Genomic DNA, 19,512 nt, shown 5'->3' on the forward strand with positions numbered 1-19,512 from the left:
ACAGAACACTAACAGATGAGGAAATTCCAGAGAAAAAGGTGTGAATCCTTTGACTAGGATTCTCAGGAAAAAAAACCTGAAATCCTGCAGCTTACAGTGCCGTCTAAAGATGGTGATTACAGATTTACTGTTAGTGCCACAAAGATGTCGAAGCTTTTGGCTGTCCTTCTGATGACCCCACATTACTATGGAGATGGACTTTAAAGAAGGGACTATTAGGAAAGGAAAACATATCTGCAGAAGCTGTGGTGCAAGTTTGACGAGCCAGTCTGCCTCCTATAATTGCAGGTAAAATGGGAAAAAGGCTCTTTTTTTTCTCCTCAAAATATTGAACTTATCACAAATACAAACCCCTCACTTTTTAAATTCCGTTCCACTTCTTACCAGTTAATAAGAACACTTTAGTGTTATCAGGTTCAGTGACATGCAGCTTCTGTATTGTGGTCAGATGTCACTAAGTTATGTGCATGAAACAGAAGTACTTCTTTGATTTAAGGAGCCTGTTGAAACAGGCCCAAATATATGTTTTATTTAGCGTGATTCCAACAGGGCATGAGGCCAGCTATACCAATTGCTATTCAAACACATTCAGCACTGTCTCCAGCTGTGTCACCAGAATAAGTTTGTTGGCCAACTCTTTATTCTGTATTGGTTCCTGTTTAGCACCAGCAGTCACAGACAGAATAAAAGGCAGACTCATTACTAAATACCTATGAATTAGCATTGACTTTAGATCAGTTTCTGATAAGATTGCGGAATAATAATTAAGGGGGACATTTATTTCAATATCATGGGCCACTCTGCATTGCTGCTCTTTGAATTCACAGAACCCATACGATATTCTTCCAAATACAGAGACCAGAGGATGGCAAAGAATTCTAAAACCTAAGCTTGTGTCAGCAAATGTTTTGAGTATTCCAAGTTCTGAGCACTGATTGTCAGTTTTCAATTTTGATCACGTACTTGAACAGAGTACATCATGCAGGAGTGCTCTAATCTTGCGTCAGATGCATGAAGCTTAGGAGACACTAGGGTTAGGCATCACAGAACCCCTTGGGTTGTGGCATCAGCTGGAGCTTAGGACTGGACTGCTGCCGAATGTAACTACAAGAAGGTTTTGATTTTTAATGTCTGACCTGGGGTGCCAGATTTATCGACGCATCCGGCCCTGCAAGTAAGGACCTGAATGTTCTCATACATTTTTGCAAAGCTTATTGAAGCAAAAGCAAAATCACCGTCCATTCAAGGCAGAACACCTTGCCAAAGGCTTTCTGTTTACGGTGAGCAAATGGAATGACTGAAGATTCTACAGCTGCTGGTCTCGGGACAACTTTCCTTATATCGCAACTCATGAAAACAACATTCGGTAAAATAATTTTCTTTTTGTTGCGTAGGTAAAATGCTCTGAGTTTATGCAAAAAATGCTGCGACACGCTACGGAGTATAAATTTGTTCAATTTAAAGAAGCATTATAACTTAATTCACAACACAGAAACACTTCAATTATTCCCTAACAGCAGGCCTACTAAAACACACACAGACTTGGCAGGAGCCTCAAATACAAAACTATAATCTCCCACCTCCATGGACCATGCTGGCAATTCTTGCATTGCTCTTGGGTTTTCTGGATTTCCAGCCTGAGAAAGCAACAGAATATTATGGATGGGGTGCCATCTCAGCACCCATACTAAGTATGGAAACCCTCTGTTAAAACTATAAGATTCAATAGAGGACTTCCATTTGCAGTACTGATAGCCCCCCTTCCTTAGCATTCTCTTGCTTTCCCTCACCACAGAATGACAACGAAACAAAAATGGCATCCGCAAATCCCATAACTAGGAGATCTGTGAAGATAGAAGATGAGAGAGAGAGAAGACAGAGAAAAAGAGAGAAGACAGAGAGAAGTATACATTACTACTTTTATATTGCATTAAAGGATGCAGGATTGACTTTCACAGAGATACTCCTGGGAACCATCTTTTTACTGCTTGCTTATAAAGTATTGTGAAGTTGAGCAAGATTAAACTTCATGCATGCTACTCAAACAGATGTGTGGATTGCTGTTCACTCGCTTCCCACTGCTAGTGTGATTGAAAACCGTGATGAGATGGTTGTTATATTTGATCATTAAAATGTTAATGATGGTAAAGTGGGCAGCCAGAATTTGTTCCAGCTTTCAAAACACTGTTTTTGGCAGGGCATCACCACAGCTGATTTTAAATTACAACCAATGCCCACAGATAAAAGGTAAGCATTTGATAATTTGGGGTGAAACAGTTTCGCCTAGTTTTCACTTGCAACTTTGAACTACCCCACACTCCCAAGGTCAAAATGTGTCCCAGACACGCTGTCAAGCTCGAGCACCTTTCTCACCCGTTTAATGTTCGTAGGGAACTTCACATGTATGCGTTATTTTGAGACACCAATGCACATTACAGTATCACAATCCTGGGCCTGCCATTAATACGTCCTAATGTGAGACCAATTCGTCCAAGTGATTGGGCGAGAGTGTCCCTTACTGTAAAAACCAATTACATGACTCAGTTGCTCGAATGATAACTGAACAAAATCAGTGATTCAGAGCAGTTGCATCGGTGGTAACAGGACAGCAAACTTGGATTAAAATACGGATGGGCTGTCTGGTACAATCGGCCTAATGAATGCAGCTCGGCAGTGTTAACGATATGTATGTTTATATTGGTGATGTCCCATGGTGTTGCTCACAGATAAAAAGTAAAGCATTTGGTATTTTGGGTTGAAGCAGCTTCTCCCAGGTTTCTCTCGGGACTTTGAATGACCCTACACTTCCCAGGTCACAGTTTTCTGAGCCACACTGCCAAGCTCTCATGCCTCTCTCAGCTGTTTGATGTTCATAAGGAACTTCTGACAGATGTGTTGTTTTGAGCCAGAGATGTGCTGTACCTCAATACACTACTGGCCTGCCATTAATAAAGAGTGAAGGCCCCAGCTCCAGCTGGACTGCTGCAGTGTTGGAGCTGTCACTGTGTCCATCAAGCCTGGCTCGCTGCAGCAGTTAGTCGCATAGCTTCTCCATCAAGTCTTATATCTAAATTGCATTTGGATATTTGTGATGGAGAACTTTCCTGCTTCAGTCATCCAGTCTTAGCATCAAGCACTCTCATGTCTAATTACAGAGTAATGTCTCAGTTGGTAGCACTCCCGTCTCTGAGTCAGAAGGTTGTGGGTTCAAGTCCCACTCCAGGGACTTGAGCACATAAAGCTAGGCTGACACTCCAGTGCAGTGCTGAGGGAGTGCTGCACTGTCACAGGTGCCGTCTTTCAGATGAGATGTTAAACCGAGGCCCCGTCTTCTCTCTCAGGTGTACGTAAAAGATCCCATGGCACTATTTCAAAGGAGAGCAGGGGAGTTATCCTCGGAGTCCTGGCCAATATTTATCCCTCAATCAACATAACAAAAACAGATTATCTAATCATTATCACATTACTGTTTGTGGGAGCTTGCGGTGTGCAAATTGGCTGCCGCGTTTCCGACATCGCAATAGTGATTATCAACATCCCCTGTAATATTTTTTGACTGTGTAGCCATTCAAAATACCGTGCATGCGCAGTTTTTACTTTGAAAAGCCGGCAAGCCGGCTGCATGGGTGGCCTGGAGCAGGGAACACTGGTGACTACACTTCAAAAACTGGCTGTAAAGCTCTTTGCGACACCGAGATCTTGGAAAACGCTATATAAATGCAAGTCTTTCTTTCTTTAAAGCTTCCTCCACGCTGCCTCAACCTCATAATTCAATGTGAATTTTCCCCATTACCACACCAGCCATCTTTTAGACAATGTATCAAATTCTGTCCTGTGAGCCTTAACCACAAGGAAGTGGGTCGTGACTGCCCAAACTGATTTCACATAGGGCCCTCACAGCCAACAGTCCTTCATCCCACCATTCTAGCTCACTTCAAGCCCAGGTCTGAGAGGTTAAAAGGCCAGTTTGCTAACTGACTGGAGTGAGTAACCAATCCCTTTAACTTGCATCTTTATTGTTAAATACAATGAACAGACTCAGACAAAGGCAGCTTTCCTCTCTGTAGTGTATTAGGCATATGAAATTCTGATTTTGTGTTATTACAAAACCTGTTTTAAAGAACAAAGAGTAACATAAGTCACAATATTTTCAACTTGCTAAGTTGCAACTAAAATGCTGAACTGCCAAACCCAGTCTGAAACATCCATCTCATTTATGTTGTTTTTCCAATGAAGGCATTTGCAAGTCACCTGGAGAATAAGAACAGCCAGTTATGCAACATGGTGTCAAGGATGATTTATCACTACAAGTGCTCGACTCCTGAGAAACAGTTCTATGAATAGATAGATAATGCAGTCAATGCTTAATATGTTCCTCTAGAACTATGTAACCATATGGTGTTTGGGAGCAAACTATTTCAAAACAATAAAAAGTTGCTGTTGCAAACTGTCAAATTGAATTACTTCTTTCATTTAATATACTTCACTTGAGAATATAAATTCCACTGTTTTCTCCCCAAGCCCTGTACCTCTTTTCACTGAGAAGGTACCTCCTAATGATGCCTTGAGTTATCTGCTAAAAGGTGGACAAGAATGAGTCTCTTCCCCATCCCAAATCCCAGTAAAGAGTGTGTGGACTCTTCTTGGCTCTCCTCGATAGCAGTGCAATAGTGATTGAGAATCATGTGGTAAAGGGGAAATAAAACCTGCCTCCCACCTCTCTGGAGTACGAAGGCTGGGAATTTCTGCAGTAAATGAGGTTTCAACCATACTTCCGGTGAAGTTATGGCATTGGAGCAGGAGCAGCTCAGAGTATATTCCAAGCCTATTTATTCCATTAAAGAGACACAATTTTCTAGTGTATTTATATTTGGAAATCCAGTAGGTTCCTCAGTAAAGTACTTGTCTGGTGATATTTTCCATTGAGTGATACAAGGGGTAAAATGCTGCTTTCCCCTTTACTATTCTTTCTCTGTAAACAAAAACAAAACAAATTTTATTTTTTGATCTATTTATAAAGTTAGGCTGAACATGAGTGATGGTCTATCATTGGTTATTTATCACATGGACCAGGATTGTTGTAATATTGCAGTACAAGTCTCCAATGTAATGTAGTCACTGCTCCCAGTACCAGGTCCACAACTCAGAAATACACTGAAGTTACAACATGGAAACAGGCCACTTGGCCCAACTGGCTAATATTGGTGTTTACCCTCCACGCAAGCAAATAGTCCTAATCACATTTGCCCACCCTTATCCCATGTCCCCTCAACCCCTTTTCCTTCATCCATCTATCCAATCTAATCTTGAATGTTAACATAGTTTCTGCCTCAACACTAACCCTGGAAGTGAATTCGACAGCCTCACAACTCTCTCTTGAAAGAAAGTTTCTCCTGCCCTCTGGACTAAATCTCTTCAATTTAATCTTGTATTTATGGCCCCTCAACTACTGGAAACAGTTTGGTTCTGTTTACACTTTCATAATTTTAAACAGCAAATGTCCTTAAGTTGCACAGAGTGGTCCCTACATTACATACATTGGCTCTTTCACATAATCAATCCTGTCTCCAACATGCATCTACCCTTAGAATCTACAACATCAAGTCATCAATATCCTCTCCTCAGTCACAGGTGCTCTAATCCTTTAGTCATGCACCTTCCTCACCACATACATGGAGAAGAGGACCTGCATACTCCCATAATGAGCCTTTTACATCTCATCGCACAAGCTACCTTTGTTGTAACTTCCACTGTACTCTAGTAAAATGAAAATACCAAGCCTACTCCTCTAATACATGCACCACTGAAGTTTTTAGAATTCCAATCGCATCAGAAAAGAACCTTCCATCTCAGGCCACTCTTAATGAAACGGAAATAAGTACAAATGGTAAATGCGCTATGCAGTGCGGTGTTGAACTCTGATAATGTGCTGAAATAGCTGATAACGGGTATGAACTCAAATTGGAAGGAAGTGACTAATGGTGCCCCACAGGGATCTGTGTTGGGCCTCAACTATTCACTATATTTATTAATGACTTAGATAACACAATAGAGAGCCACATATCCAAGTTTGCTGATGAAACAAAGATAGGTGGCATAGTAAGCACTGTGGACAGGAGCATAAAATTACAGAGACATTGATAGAGTGAGTGGGCAAAATTGTGGCAGATGGATTTCAATACAGCTAAGTATGAGGTCACCATTTTGACCAAAAAAGGATAGATCCGAGTATTTTTTAAATGGTGAAAAGCGAAGAACAATGGAGGTCCAAAGAGATTTAGAGTCCATGCACACAGATCACTAAAATGTAGTGGCCAGGTACAAAGAATAATTAAAAAGGCTAATGGAATGTTCACCTTTGTATCTAAAGGGCTAGAACATAAAGGGGAGGAGGTTTTGCAACAGCAAGACCAAGTCCTGGTTAGACCACAGCTGGAGAACTGTGTACAACTCTGGGCACCGCACCTTAGAAAGGATATTTTGGCCTTGGAAGGCGTGCTGTGCAGATTCACTGGAATGTTACCAGGGCTTCAAGGGTTAAATTATGAAGAGCGATTACATAAACTAGGCTTGTATTCCCTGGAATATAGAAGGTAAAGGGATGATTTGGTTGAGACTTTTAGGATTTTGAAAGGAACCAATAAGGTAGATAGAGAAAAACATTTTCTGCTGGTGGGAGAGTCTAGGACAAGGGGGCATAACCTTAAAATCAGAGCCAGGCCAATTAGGAGAGAAGTTAGGAAACAGTTCTTCACACATAGGGTGGTAGAAGTATAGAAATCTATCTCACAAAATGAAGTAGCTGCTAGCTCAATTAATCATTTTAAATTGGAGGTAGATTTTTTTGCTAGGCAAGGGTCTTAAAGGATATGGAGCCAAGATACAGATCAGCCATGATTTCATTGAAAGCCAGAACAGCCTTGAGGGGCTGAATGGCCTATTCCTGTTCCTATTGTACTATATTTTGGGGTGCTACCGTTAGCCTGTGTTCCCGTACTAGGTGGTGAGAAAATAAAAATAATTGATCATCATCCCCATTTCTGATCTCTATCTAGGAACCCCCGCCAGAAAGTTCATGTGGGGTCAAAGGGAGACGGTTGGCTCAGGTTCCACAATGTTACCCCAAGGTCAAATAGCCAGCCTATAGTCAAACCTCTTGACAAAATTCACTGTCCAAGATCACATATGTGGCAGTGGAGGGACACTGGTGACCACTGTAGTCCCAATGCAAATTGCCAACCACCTTCAAGAGAGGATGGACAAGGGGAGAAAATTAGATATATAAAAGCATAGGAACATACAGGAGCGGAAATGGCCATTGCTGTCCATCTGGCAGGCCCCAGTGTCTAGGAAATATCATATCCCACAATGCCGCTCATACCCCTCTATCTTTTTATTCTCCAGGGACGCATCTAACTCTCTCTTTGCTGATCCAATCAGCCCCACTGCATTCCATCTCATACATTCATCACCCTCTGCGTAATATAATTAAATCTAAACTGTCACAGTTCACCATCTATCCTCTGAGTTTAATGATCAGGAAATTATACAATTCCACCAGAAAACTGACTAATAGCATGAACAAAGTACACATCTTGGAACTGGAGTGTGTTGAAAAGCACACCACTCACCACATCAGCCTCACCTGTGCCTACCACAATTATGTGTCACTTGATCAATGTCATTTGGTGATCTATTTATTCATACACCATTGCTTCCATCATGTAGCTTTTTAATAATTGAACATTGACAACCATAAATTGCATACAAAATCAATTTTGAATTAATTTTGTTTAACTGTTGTGCAGTGAAGGAAGAAGACATCATTTTAATTAATATTGACATCCTTTGGCCATTATCCTTTAACTGTATAAAGAGACCAAGGGCACTGAAGTGACTTCAGTAAAACACAGCCCAGAATAAAATAGTCCCCATATGTTAAATGATTGATTTGCACAGCATCCCATTAGGGAGAGCACAAAGGCAAACAAGTTTCTCTTAATATAGTGAACTGATGGAATATATGCTCACTTATGTAAATGTGTGTAAATTTTTAACCATGGTGTTGGTCAATAAACTCAACATTCTTATTTTCCACATATAACCTTTTTCTTTAAAGCACAGATTATTGACGCCAACATAACCAGATGTTCTAAACTATTTCTGTGCTATTTCCTGCTTTTTCTTCTTCTTTCACTTCAATTTGTTTGGGGTGTGGGGCAGCGAAATGGCCCCTTTAACTTCTTTTACCATATGTGATCATTCCTCAGCATCACACCATCCATTATTGCTTTTTGCTCCAGTTGCAAATCTTAGATTATATATAAATACATTTCAAATCTTGCATCCGTGTACATTTCTCAGACTGCACTACAGACAAACTCCTACATTGCAACCAACTCTACTTCTCTATTTCCCAATTTTATAAGAGTATAACTTAAAAACAAGTACAGAATCAATGATTTTTAAAATAGGGACTGAATTATGTGGACACGGCCTGGTCCAATTCTCTAACCCCCTTTCATCTGAATACTACATTTAGTCTTCACTCCCTATGTGCAACATCATGTGATATACATACACACACATATCTGTCCAAAATGGAACTTCCAGCATAATGTATTAATTCAGGCCAATGAGGTTCATGAAGACATTCCAGTGACATTCACACATAATAAGTTGGAATGGCGTCATTCGTTTCAAGACCATCACAGAGAAGGAGAGGGGACATTTGCTGCAAGGGAAACCCACTCCATGTAAAGGTGGTGGCAGGCTTCATTGGCGGCTCAATTGTCCAATCCCCAATATGGAGAGCCGGGGGAGGGCCAGATGTCAAGTCTTTGGCTTCCTGCCCAATTGGGATGAAATTTTAGTCAACAGAAATTTGGAGTGGAACACAGACTAGAGGGCGATAACAGTTTCCTAAGGTTAGTCTGACTAGTTTCTGGGATTTTTGCTAAAGTGAATTTAGTTCGCTAACAGGTACATTGTAGTATGTTGTGTTATTTTCTATATTACAAGGAGCAATATGAATTTTTTTTAATTTATTCATTCACAGGATGTGGGCATCGCTGGCAAGGTCAGCATTTATTGCCCGTCCCTAATTGTCCTTGGAGAAGATGGTGGTGAGCCGCCTTCTTGAACCACTGCAGTCCTTGTGGTGAAGGTGCTGACTTTGTCGTAGCGGTTTGGTACAACTGAGTGGCTTGCTAGGGCAGTTAAGAGTCAACCACATTGCTGTGGGTCTGGAGTCACATATAGGCCAGACCCGGTAGATTGAAATTGACTGCATGTTGAATGTTATTCATTCATATATTAAAATATAAACCACTTTGCTAGTTTACAATTGGCCTCATTAAAATAGAGTGTTCCCTCAGTCTACCTTCCAGAAAAGAGGAGAAAAGCATGAGGGGGCACATGCAATATTACAGTATCTAGAGCACACAACAGGGGGTTTCATTGTTACTACCTCTGGATCACACGGTTGTGTGACTAGATAGTGAGCAGTAAAAGCAAACTCCTGATCGCAGGGGATGCTTACAGCAGAGACCTAGTGACACTGAACCCCAGAGAATACCGAGAGCAGTCCTAAAATTTGTAATACTGAGATATTGTCATCTCTTGCATCAGCTGCAAGGTGTTTTATTATCCACAAAGCAATACTTATTCTAGCAAACTTTCAAAATGTAAATTGGCACCATATCTGTCAGTTATAACATAGTACAAACTCCAAATCGTAATTACCCCAACTGTCAAGAGATGGTAAATGTAATCTCATTACAACAGTGACTACACTTCAAAAAGTACTTCATTGACTGTAAAGCGCTTTGGGACATCCGGTGGCCATGAAAGGCGCTGTATAAATGCAACTCAAATACAATTGAGAGGTCAAGATGGCGATTGAGATGGTCCGGTGCTAGCGCGCTCTCCCTGCTTTGGGCGGCCCGCTCTCGCCGCTCGCTCACGCAGCCGGAGCGAGGTGTTTGGCGAGTCGGGCGGAGGCAGCGCAGCACATCGAGCAGCAGCAGCAGCCACGTCGACCCGCTGGAGCTTGTCGGCCGGCAGCTCCTCAGCAGGAAGGCATTCCGACTGGGAGGAGGGGAGCTGAGCATGGCAGCCAGAGGCCGGACTGGAAGCGGGAGAAGCAGGCCCCGGGCCGTCGGACCGTGGAGCTGGCGACGGTGAGGTGGAGGCCGCGGTGACCGGAGGATGGCGAGTCGGGCGGAGGCAGCGCAGCGCATCGAGCAGCAGCAGCAGCCACGACGACTCGCAGTCCGACTGGGAGGGGGGTAGCCGGGAATGGTGGCTAGAGGATGAGTGGGAGAAGCAGGCCACCACACATGGAGCCAAGCCGGCAACAGTGAGGAGGCCGCGGTGATGAGGAGGACGGAGCGGCTGAGGGACATCGTGCTCCCACTGCCACTGGATGCCAAAGAATTGACTTTCTGAACACGGCGCCATAAGAATAGCTGACGTGTCCCTACGGGGAGTAAGCATTCCATTGTACTAGTTACATATGGCAAATAAAAAATTGAATTGAGTCTTTTTTTTATTCCAACCTTGACAATGGCCACTTTTCAAACCTACTAACATAATACTTCCTCACTAGTTATGATTTGCTAGTGAATTGATTTTCAGGTCTGATGAGATTCGGGAGTAAAAAAAGCAGAACATAAAACAAATGCGTCAAGAAATATCGGTCACAGCATTTGTATCTTTACCAAGAAAGCATTGCAGCTGCTTGTAAACTTTCTTTCAATGTAATTCCTCCCTCCCGCCCCACCCCAATATGCGACTACATTGTTACCATCATCCTGACCACAGCATGGACACACAGTGTATTCCATTGACCTGTGGACCTACCAGTTGGAGCTGAGGAGCTTCAACGCCAGCTGCCCAGTTACAGCTGGCACCAAGGCCCGCACATCTAAGTGCATGGCCTCCTGCCCAGTCTCCAGAGAATGCCTTTCAGCAGCTGGATGTTGCACTACTGGAAGTGATCGTGGGCCTCCATATGGCAAGTAGCTATTTTACCTTTTGTAGCTATGAGTGGGGGGGAACATCAGATCTGATGTGACAAAAATTGGGGCAAAAATCAGCATTTACATGATTACAGTTTCACTTGAAGTGGACGGGCACATTTGTCTCCTCCAAAGTCAGAAAGGCCAGGGTTGTATTACTCAAAATTGCTGTGCACCAGTGAAACAGGTATACCCAAACACACTGGTTTTTTTTAATTGATTAATTTCCCCCCCCCTTTCTTCCCACCAAACGTTTACTCCCTGTTGAGGAATTGTTCCAAGTGGTTGCTCATTCAAACGCTTATTTTTCATGTGCAAGCCTTAACAGTAAATGTTGTTAGGCTATTCAAACGACAGGGGGGGGGCATCACAGCTGTGCCTAATCTTGCTCTCACCCCCTTCCCCCTACCTAATCTGCATTATCTGTATATTGCCACGTACACTTGCCGTATAACAATCAAGAGTAGAAACCTTGGTCAGTTGTCTGCCTTGCGAATCAAGTGATGCATCAGCCAAAGGACAGAGCTTTCAACTTGGGCAGAGATGTAATACAGGCGATATTGGATTGACCGCCGGTTATACACCCCAGTGAAATTTTCCACCTCGACTGCATCGCTGGTGGCGATCTGACAATGCAAGGCTATGCATGCTTTCAAAATGTTGTTGACCTCAAACTGTTTTGGAACCTTCGCGCAGGAGTAATCTTTAAAAATGCATATAATTCACTCAGCCTTTTCCTCACTTAAGTTTCCTACTGCCGAACACTGCATTTAACTAATATGTTGCAGCCGTTCCAGTTACATAAATGCAATGTTTACACTATGATATTTTTTATAAAGCAGTTACCGTATATCCAGCCTCTGAAATTCATTCAACCAAAAGCTCTCGCTGCCTGATGAGTACTGTAAGGGGGATTATGCCTTCAGCCAGATTCAAATCTCCCAGGTAACCAAAATTGCTGGCTCTTACAAACTCTAACAGATTTGGGACGAAACATAGTTTTGGGATGTTTTTCCTATGTTAATGGTGCAACATAAATGAAAGTTGCTGTTTTTTGTTGTTCCTGTTTAGCCAAAATTCCTGGAGTGCGAGTTTCTTTCTCCAATATTTTAAGAAACAACTACCAAAGCGGCAAAAAAGTGTCCGAGTGATTTTGATTCAAGCAGACTGCTCTTTCAAATGTGCATTTTGCGCAAACACTGATCATGTATTTTTGGAGTGTTTCACATACGCCTTAACTGTTCTGCAGTTTAGTAATCACACACACACACAAACTGTTCCAAATGTGCTAACTATTTTACATGAAGCCAGTGTATGATGAGATGAAGTCACTGATAACCTTGGTTATAACTCAGTGAAGTCTTAACTTGTTGACTTTACAAATTAGTACTTAAATAAACACAAGTCTGTTTCCCAGCTCACTCAATCTCCATTTAAGCCAAGTCCCAAATGTTTGTTGGAATTTGAAGAAGTATGTTGTTACATGGCAGCTCAGTTCCCAAGTACAAAGTTAACAGGTCCTTCTTGCCTAAATTTCAGTGGTCTATGAAAATAAAATAAAAATGGTCATCTCTGTGCTTTCAGACTGTCATTAAATCGATAGCAAAATACTGCAGATGTTGGAAATCCGAAATAACAACAGAAAATGCTGGAAAAACTCATTAAATCACTGGTAAGTCAGAATTTCCTACAATTCAATGTCAGGAAGACTGAAGCCATCATTTCAGGCCTCGTCAAAAACCTTGCCTTCAACTCCATTATCTCCTTCCTCTCCCCCACACCCTCCCCCCACCCCAGCTCCTCACTCATCCTGAGCTAGACTAAACACGATCTCAGCATTCTGTTTAACCCAAAGCTGAGCTTCAAACCCTATATCCTGTCCATCACCACTTTTACATTGCCTGCCTCCACCCCTACTCAGAACCGCCGTAACACAAGTCCACGATTTCATCTAGGCTGGACTCCCTCAACAAACCATTAAAAACTCTGCTGCTGCCTACATCTTATCCAGTACAAAGTCCTGCTCACCATCCTCGCTGACCTACATTGCCTCCCTCGAACACAACACACTGAATTTAAAATCCTCGTCATGGTCTACAAACCCCCTCACAATCTTGGCTCTCCTTCAGTTGCCTCAGTCTACTCTTTGGAACTATCACCAATAACCCACCATCTCTCGACCTCCCTTCTCATTTTTACAAGCCTTCTGAAAACATATCCTTTCAACCAAGTTTCAGTCACTGCTCCTAACCCCTACATGGATTTGGCACCTGCTCCTTTTTTCCTCTGATGTTCCTTGGGATGCATTCGTATGTTAAGGATGCTGTATAAATTCAAGTTGTGGCTCAAGTCTGATTTTAATTTGCTTGAAGCTTTAGCTTATTGCTGATTTTACAGATTCATCATCTTTCTGAAATCTTGGCAAAGAAGAATGTGACAATGTGTCCCAAAGCCATACAACCACACATTTTCTAAATAGCACAGACAGTTCTTACTTTAAACCACCTTATGCAGAAATCCAAAGAAAAGAAAATAAGATTTTTCATACTCTCCATTGTTTAGCTGGTAAATATTTGACTTATGTATATTCTTTGCCAGTTGCATTAACGTCTATTTATTCTCAACAAATTAATAACAAATCACAGAACAAATAGCACTTGCTTAAAATCTGGTGAAGCATTTTATAGTTATGGAGATATGTCATGAATTTAAAATTTCAACTCGTTTCATTTTGCTCATTTGAATTGCTAATGAATGTGCCTATTACATTAGCAGGTGTTTCTTGTAACTGAACAAGTTAATTGTGTGCTAATTCTGCATGTCTGGCTATACCTTAGCTTAGAGACCCACTGCAGAAGGTGCTTAAAATTCTATCAGAATCTATGAACAGAATATCCCACCATTGATTGTGAGCTACAAGCTCACTTGTGAAAGTGTTGTCATCACTCATCATTGCTCAGCAATCGTGTATTTATCATTCTCTCTAACATGTACAAATCAATATACAACGACATACTGTACAAGGGGAAAATGCTTTGTTGCCTATTCAGTCGGCATTTCAGTTAATTAATTGCACAGCCAGTTCAAACTATTGATTTCTGAAAGTTTCCGCTATGCAAGGCAAATGTTTTCTCTGCTCATGAACTAAGATTAGGAAAAGAGTCAAGCCAAGTCTGTTTTAGCATGGCATTTCTAAATATAAATAGCAGCAACTTTTCAAACTAGACAGGCAATAAAGTATATAGTCCAACGGTTCTCTGCATATGTCTCTTTGATTGTTTAATACCTTTAAGGCAACACTTTTCACAAACCATTCAACGTTTAAGTGCAAATCGGGGCAAGAAACTTTGAACGGAATTTGTCAAAGGAGCAGCTGATGCTAAAGTAGACATATCAGAACATAATGGGGTAGATTCTAACTGTGGACAAGTTTGGGTGGCTGACCAGTACAGCCAGATAATGTCAGTGGAAAGCCTGGTCCATTTTAAGTGCCGGGCATCGTTAGCGCAAGGAGAGCGGGCTGGGTGGGGAAAATCGAGCACTTTGGGGTAGCCTGTCAGCTCTGGGCCGGAGATTTGATAGGCCCGGGTCTTGTTGGAGGGGGGGGCGGGGCGGGGCGGCAGAGGAAGGAGTCCGCTCTCGGCAGGAGGGAGGAACCCGATGCGGCAGCAGCCCAGGTTGTTTTTCTGCAGTCTGGATAATGTGATAGGACACTGATTGGCATATTGAAAGGGCCTACCCTCTCACTCGGGTCAGTGGTCGGCCATCCAGCTGTAAGCCCTTCCAAAGTTGACATTTGCTGGATCAGGATCGGGAAGAGGGCAATAAGCTTTTCCCCACTGCATTGGCGGAGGTTCCGCCCAGCAGCACCTGTAAAAAATCTACACAAATGTAAGAAAATCTACCCAGTCAATGAGGCAGCAGACTGGAAAGTGAACCCATCAGGGATTGGGCAGTGGATTGGAGACAAAGTCCATCACAGCATGCCTGCACATGAAACACAGCACCCATTAGGGGATAGGCCATGAATAGGTCATAGAACCCAGCAGGAGATGGCAGCACCCTGGAAATGGAACCCGTCAGATGGTGGGCAGAAAGCAGAACTCAGCAAGGGCGGCAACACCTCAACACAGAACCTGTTTAGAGATGGCAGTACTCTGGAAACTGAACATGGCAGGGGATGGGCAGCAGACTTGAAACCTAGGTGGTAGAACTGACATTTAAGCAAAGGACCTAACTTCAAGACATGCAAGCAAGCACCGGGACAAAGACAAAGACAGTCCCCCCAATCATCATGCACATTGGCCATATTATTTCCCAGTAATCAACTCTTTATTATCACTCAGTAAACTTGTAGTAATTTTACTCTAACCTTTAATCTTTCAATGTTGAGGCTCTTATGGATCAGTGACATAGGCTTTAGTGACTGGCATCTGCCTTCGCAGCCTCAGCCAAGAGGGGAAAAAAAGCAAAATTGTATCAACTCCTTTCCTAATTACATCAGGTATAAAACATACCCCAGATTTCCGCCATCTCGGAGTAGATAGAAACCACTCAAACTTCACAATCTTTTAATGACTTTATCTAAACCCAGATATAAAATCAGAGCTCCGATTGTCTGATCCCGGCAGAACCGGGGCGGCGCTCGCCAGTGGTGCATCAAATTCATCAAAGTCAGCAGCTCTCAAAGGGAGGGTTGCTTCCCTTAAAGTGGAGGTGCCTGCAATTGTTCTACTGGAACAGATTTAGCATCATGTCCATATTGGGGGAGATGTCAAAGACTGTTGCCTCCAGTGACAACTCCTTGAACGTGGTGATGAAGGAAGTGCAGAAAAGGAGGGTGGCCCTGTTTAGTACTGAAGAAAACCCACTTGTAAAATCAGAGGTGCAAGCTTCATGCACGTAGTCTCCGAGATCCACCATACCTGTGAGCGAATGAGGAAGAAGTTCAATGACATCAGGAAAAGTGCCACGGTAAGCATATGCACGAGTGCCCTCCCTTAATAAAAGGCAGGAACCAATGTAAATGTTGAACTGCTGCACCCTCAGAGACGAGCTACAAATCCTGCAGGCAGCTTTAACCTGTTTTGCAACCATCCTTCATACAACAGAAAATGCAAAGCACATTAGCAGTGGGGGACAACAAAGCCAGGCAGATAATACTTCATCGGTTGTTTGCAAGACAGTCATACCATGTCAGATACAAACTAATGTGAGATGGCATGTACACAGGTGTGCTGTTTAAAAGGTGCCCAGGCACTTGCGAACATTGTCATTATTGTGCTCTGCTTGCAGGCCAAAGCTGCTCACAGCCATCAGGAGAGAATCAGCACAGATGCTGCATCAGCCAAGTTGAAGTAGCTACAGTATCTGAATTTGAGGAAACAGCCAGCACTCTACTTGGATGGGAATCTGTAGACGGCATTGGCGAGTTTGGTGAATTGGTCTCATCATCCAGCAAAAAGTCTCCATTTATTGCAATCCTTCATCGATGTTGTCCAAATCCCCTTTAGTGGAGGCTATATTTACTAAGCAGCCACACGATGCAGAAGGCTTTATGATCCTAACTATCTTGGTAGGAAAAAAACCAATTAGGAAAGCAAAGAGGAGCTATGAAATTAAATTATCAAGGAACTTTCTAAAGTATGAATGGGGATCACTGAAAAAAGACACTACAAAATGAGTTAAAATTATATTAAATTAAATATTTTAAACAAAACTTTAATTTTTTGAAAAAAATAATGAAAGTTTTTTATGGAGCTAAAAATAAACAACTTTCTTTTAAAAGTATTTTTACATTATAAATGTGTGAATTAAAAAAAAAAAACTTTTCTAAGCTCTTATGCTGGTAAAAGTAGGCCTTATGCCTGCTTTACCAGGCGTAAGATTTTTAAGTGATTTCAGTGGGCGGAGGTTCTGCAGAAAGCAGAACTCTCCACCCGCAGAGGCCCTTCTCAAGGGCAGGCGGAGGATCTGTCAAGAGGATTCTTGACAGATCGGAAGTGCCAGTTTTCAGCGCATGCGCTTCGCATGCCTGAAACCAGCACTTGCGAGGTCCCTATGGATGTGTACACACCTCAAACACATCCGTAGGCATCCGAAATTAAGGGCCATTAAAAATAGACAACATGGATTCCAAATGGGAAAGTCATGCTTGACCAACCTTATTGAATTCTTTTAAGCAGCAACAGAAATAGTAGACAAAGGTAATATACTTGGATTTTCAAAAGGCCTTCAATAAATTACCACAAAATAGACTCATGACAAAGTTCAGAACATGTGAAGTCAGGAGACAAGTAGCAGAATGGATAGCTAGCTGGCTACAAAACAGAAAAGAGAGAGTAGGGATTAAAGGTAGTTACTCAGACTGCGGAAGGTGGGAAGTGGTGTTCCACAGAGAACAGTGCTGGGACCACTGCTGCTCACCATAAACAAATGATTTGGACTCAGGAATCGCAAGTACAATTTCAAAATTGACACCAAATTGTGAGGTATAGATAATACCGTGAACGACTGTGACAGAATACAAGATGAAATTAATAAACTTGTAGAATGGGTGCTTAAATAGCAAATTCATTTTAATATAGACAAGTGTGAGGTGGTGCATTTTGGTAGGAGGAATAAGGAGGCCACATACTCCTTAGAAAATAAGAGTCTGAATGCGGTAGAGGAACAAGGGGATTTAGGGGTGCACATTCATAAATTATTAAAAGAGCAATACAAGTTAACAGGGCCATAAAAACTGCAAACTTAGCACTGGGGTTCATTTCCAAAATAACAGAATTGAAAAGCAGGGAAATTATGTTAAATTTGTATAGAACCTTGATTAAACCACCCTTGGAGTACTGCGTGCAGTTCTGGTCTCCATATTACAAAAAGGATGTAGAGGCACTGGAGAAGGTGCAAAAAAGATTTACAAGGATGATACTAGAACTGAGAGGTTGTAGCTATTAGGAGAGACTGAACAGGCTAGGGCTCTTTTCTCTGGAAAAGAGAAGGCCGAGGGGGGGTGACCTAATAGAGGTCTTTAAAATTACGAAGGGGTTTGATAGGGTAGACGTAAAGATGATGTTTCAACTTGTGGGGGAATCCAAAACTAGGAGCCATAAATATGAGAACGTCATTAATAAATCCAATAAAGAATTCAGGAGACACTTCTTTACCCAGAGAATGGTTAGAATGTGGAACTTGCTACCACATGGAGTAGTTGAGGCAAATAGCATAGATGCCTTTAAGGGGAAGCTAGATAAGTACATGAGGAAGAAAGGAATAGAAAGATATGGTGACAGGGTTAGATGAAAGCAGGTGGGAGGAGGTTCGTGTGGAGCATAAACACCGGCACACACCAGCTGGGCTGAATGGCCTGGCCTGTTTCTGTGCTATAAATTCTATGTAAAATTACCTGCCAGATGTGGGGCTAGTAGGATGAAATTAAGGACCCCGTAAGCAAGAGGGGAAAACATTTTCTTTCCTGATATGGATGGCAAGCAGCGTGGCTACTGCCAAGTACAGGAGAAGAATAACTAAGGATGTAATTCAAAATGAGGCCTGAAAATCAGCTGACCAAGTTCACGATGTATCGCACCAAAGTTCTTAAGAGTCCCAAAGTGATGATATTTTAATTTATTTGGGATGACAGCAATTTCCTATTTGTATGTACAAGTTAAACATCAAGTTAAACTTAATAACATACAGTAGTTGAAAAAGTTAGTGGTTATTGAACTGGAGGTCATTAGATTAGGAGCTAAATGTGAAACTGCAAAAAATACCCTGAACAACTTGGTTAATATACTATTGTAAACTTCCCATGTGATCTATTTTTATAAAAATTGTCAAAATAGTTGACATAGGAATTTTAAAGATAAATTATGTTACCCATAGGTCACTGGTTTAACATTACAATATATTAATAAAGTTTTACTTGCATGGGGACTTGGTTGTCATTGAAGACAGACCATTTCCAAAAAAAGATGTCAAGTTACTCATCCACAGAACCTCCTGGTACAGTATATTACTATAAAACAACAACTGGGACAGATGCGCTTTGTATCATCCAATACTGTATTTGAGATTCCTCCTCGAGTTATACAGAACTGTAGTGTATGTACCCGTCTACCTTTAAGAGAACTATTGTATGTAACCGTTCACCTTTAAGAGAGCTATTTTAGGTGTGGCACTACTTTGTTTGGCTTCTGTATACGGTAATACCGACGGTGACCACACCAGTATATAAGTGTTGTGCCAGGAGTTATTGGGCAGATTCGCCCTGACCTTCGAATAGTAAAGTCCTGTTTTAAGTTACTCTTGGAGTCTGTGCATTAATTAACTAAACAACCCACAGACTTTACAAGAACCATAATACAACACTTGGGGGCACAATCATTATATCCGACTGTTTTTCCCTTCCTTCAAGATGACATTGGGAGCACACGTAGATCCCCCAGGCAATTTTATTATCGGCACATCATCTGTGAAATAATGTTCTGCAATT

General features: G+C 41.9%; 1 long non-coding RNA gene across 1 annotated transcript; it reads left to right on the forward strand.

Annotated features, from left to right (window-relative positions):
- The first annotated feature begins 9,875 nt into the window (after positions 1–9,875).
- On the forward strand, positions 9,876–17,498 carry LOC147105659 (uncharacterized). Its single transcript, XR_015081545.1, has 2 exons — positions 9,876–12,693; positions 16,317–17,498. It is a non-coding gene; the product is annotated as an uncharacterized LOC147105659 (long non-coding RNA).
- The last annotated feature ends 2,014 nt before the right edge of the window (positions 17,499–19,512 follow it).

Source organism: Somniosus microcephalus, chromosome 17 (assembly GCF_052327205.1).
Source record: "Somniosus microcephalus isolate GS21.2 chromosome 17, FLI_Smic_1.0, whole genome shotgun sequence".
NCBI lineage: Eukaryota > Metazoa > Chordata > Chondrichthyes > Squaliformes > Somniosidae > Somniosus > Somniosus microcephalus.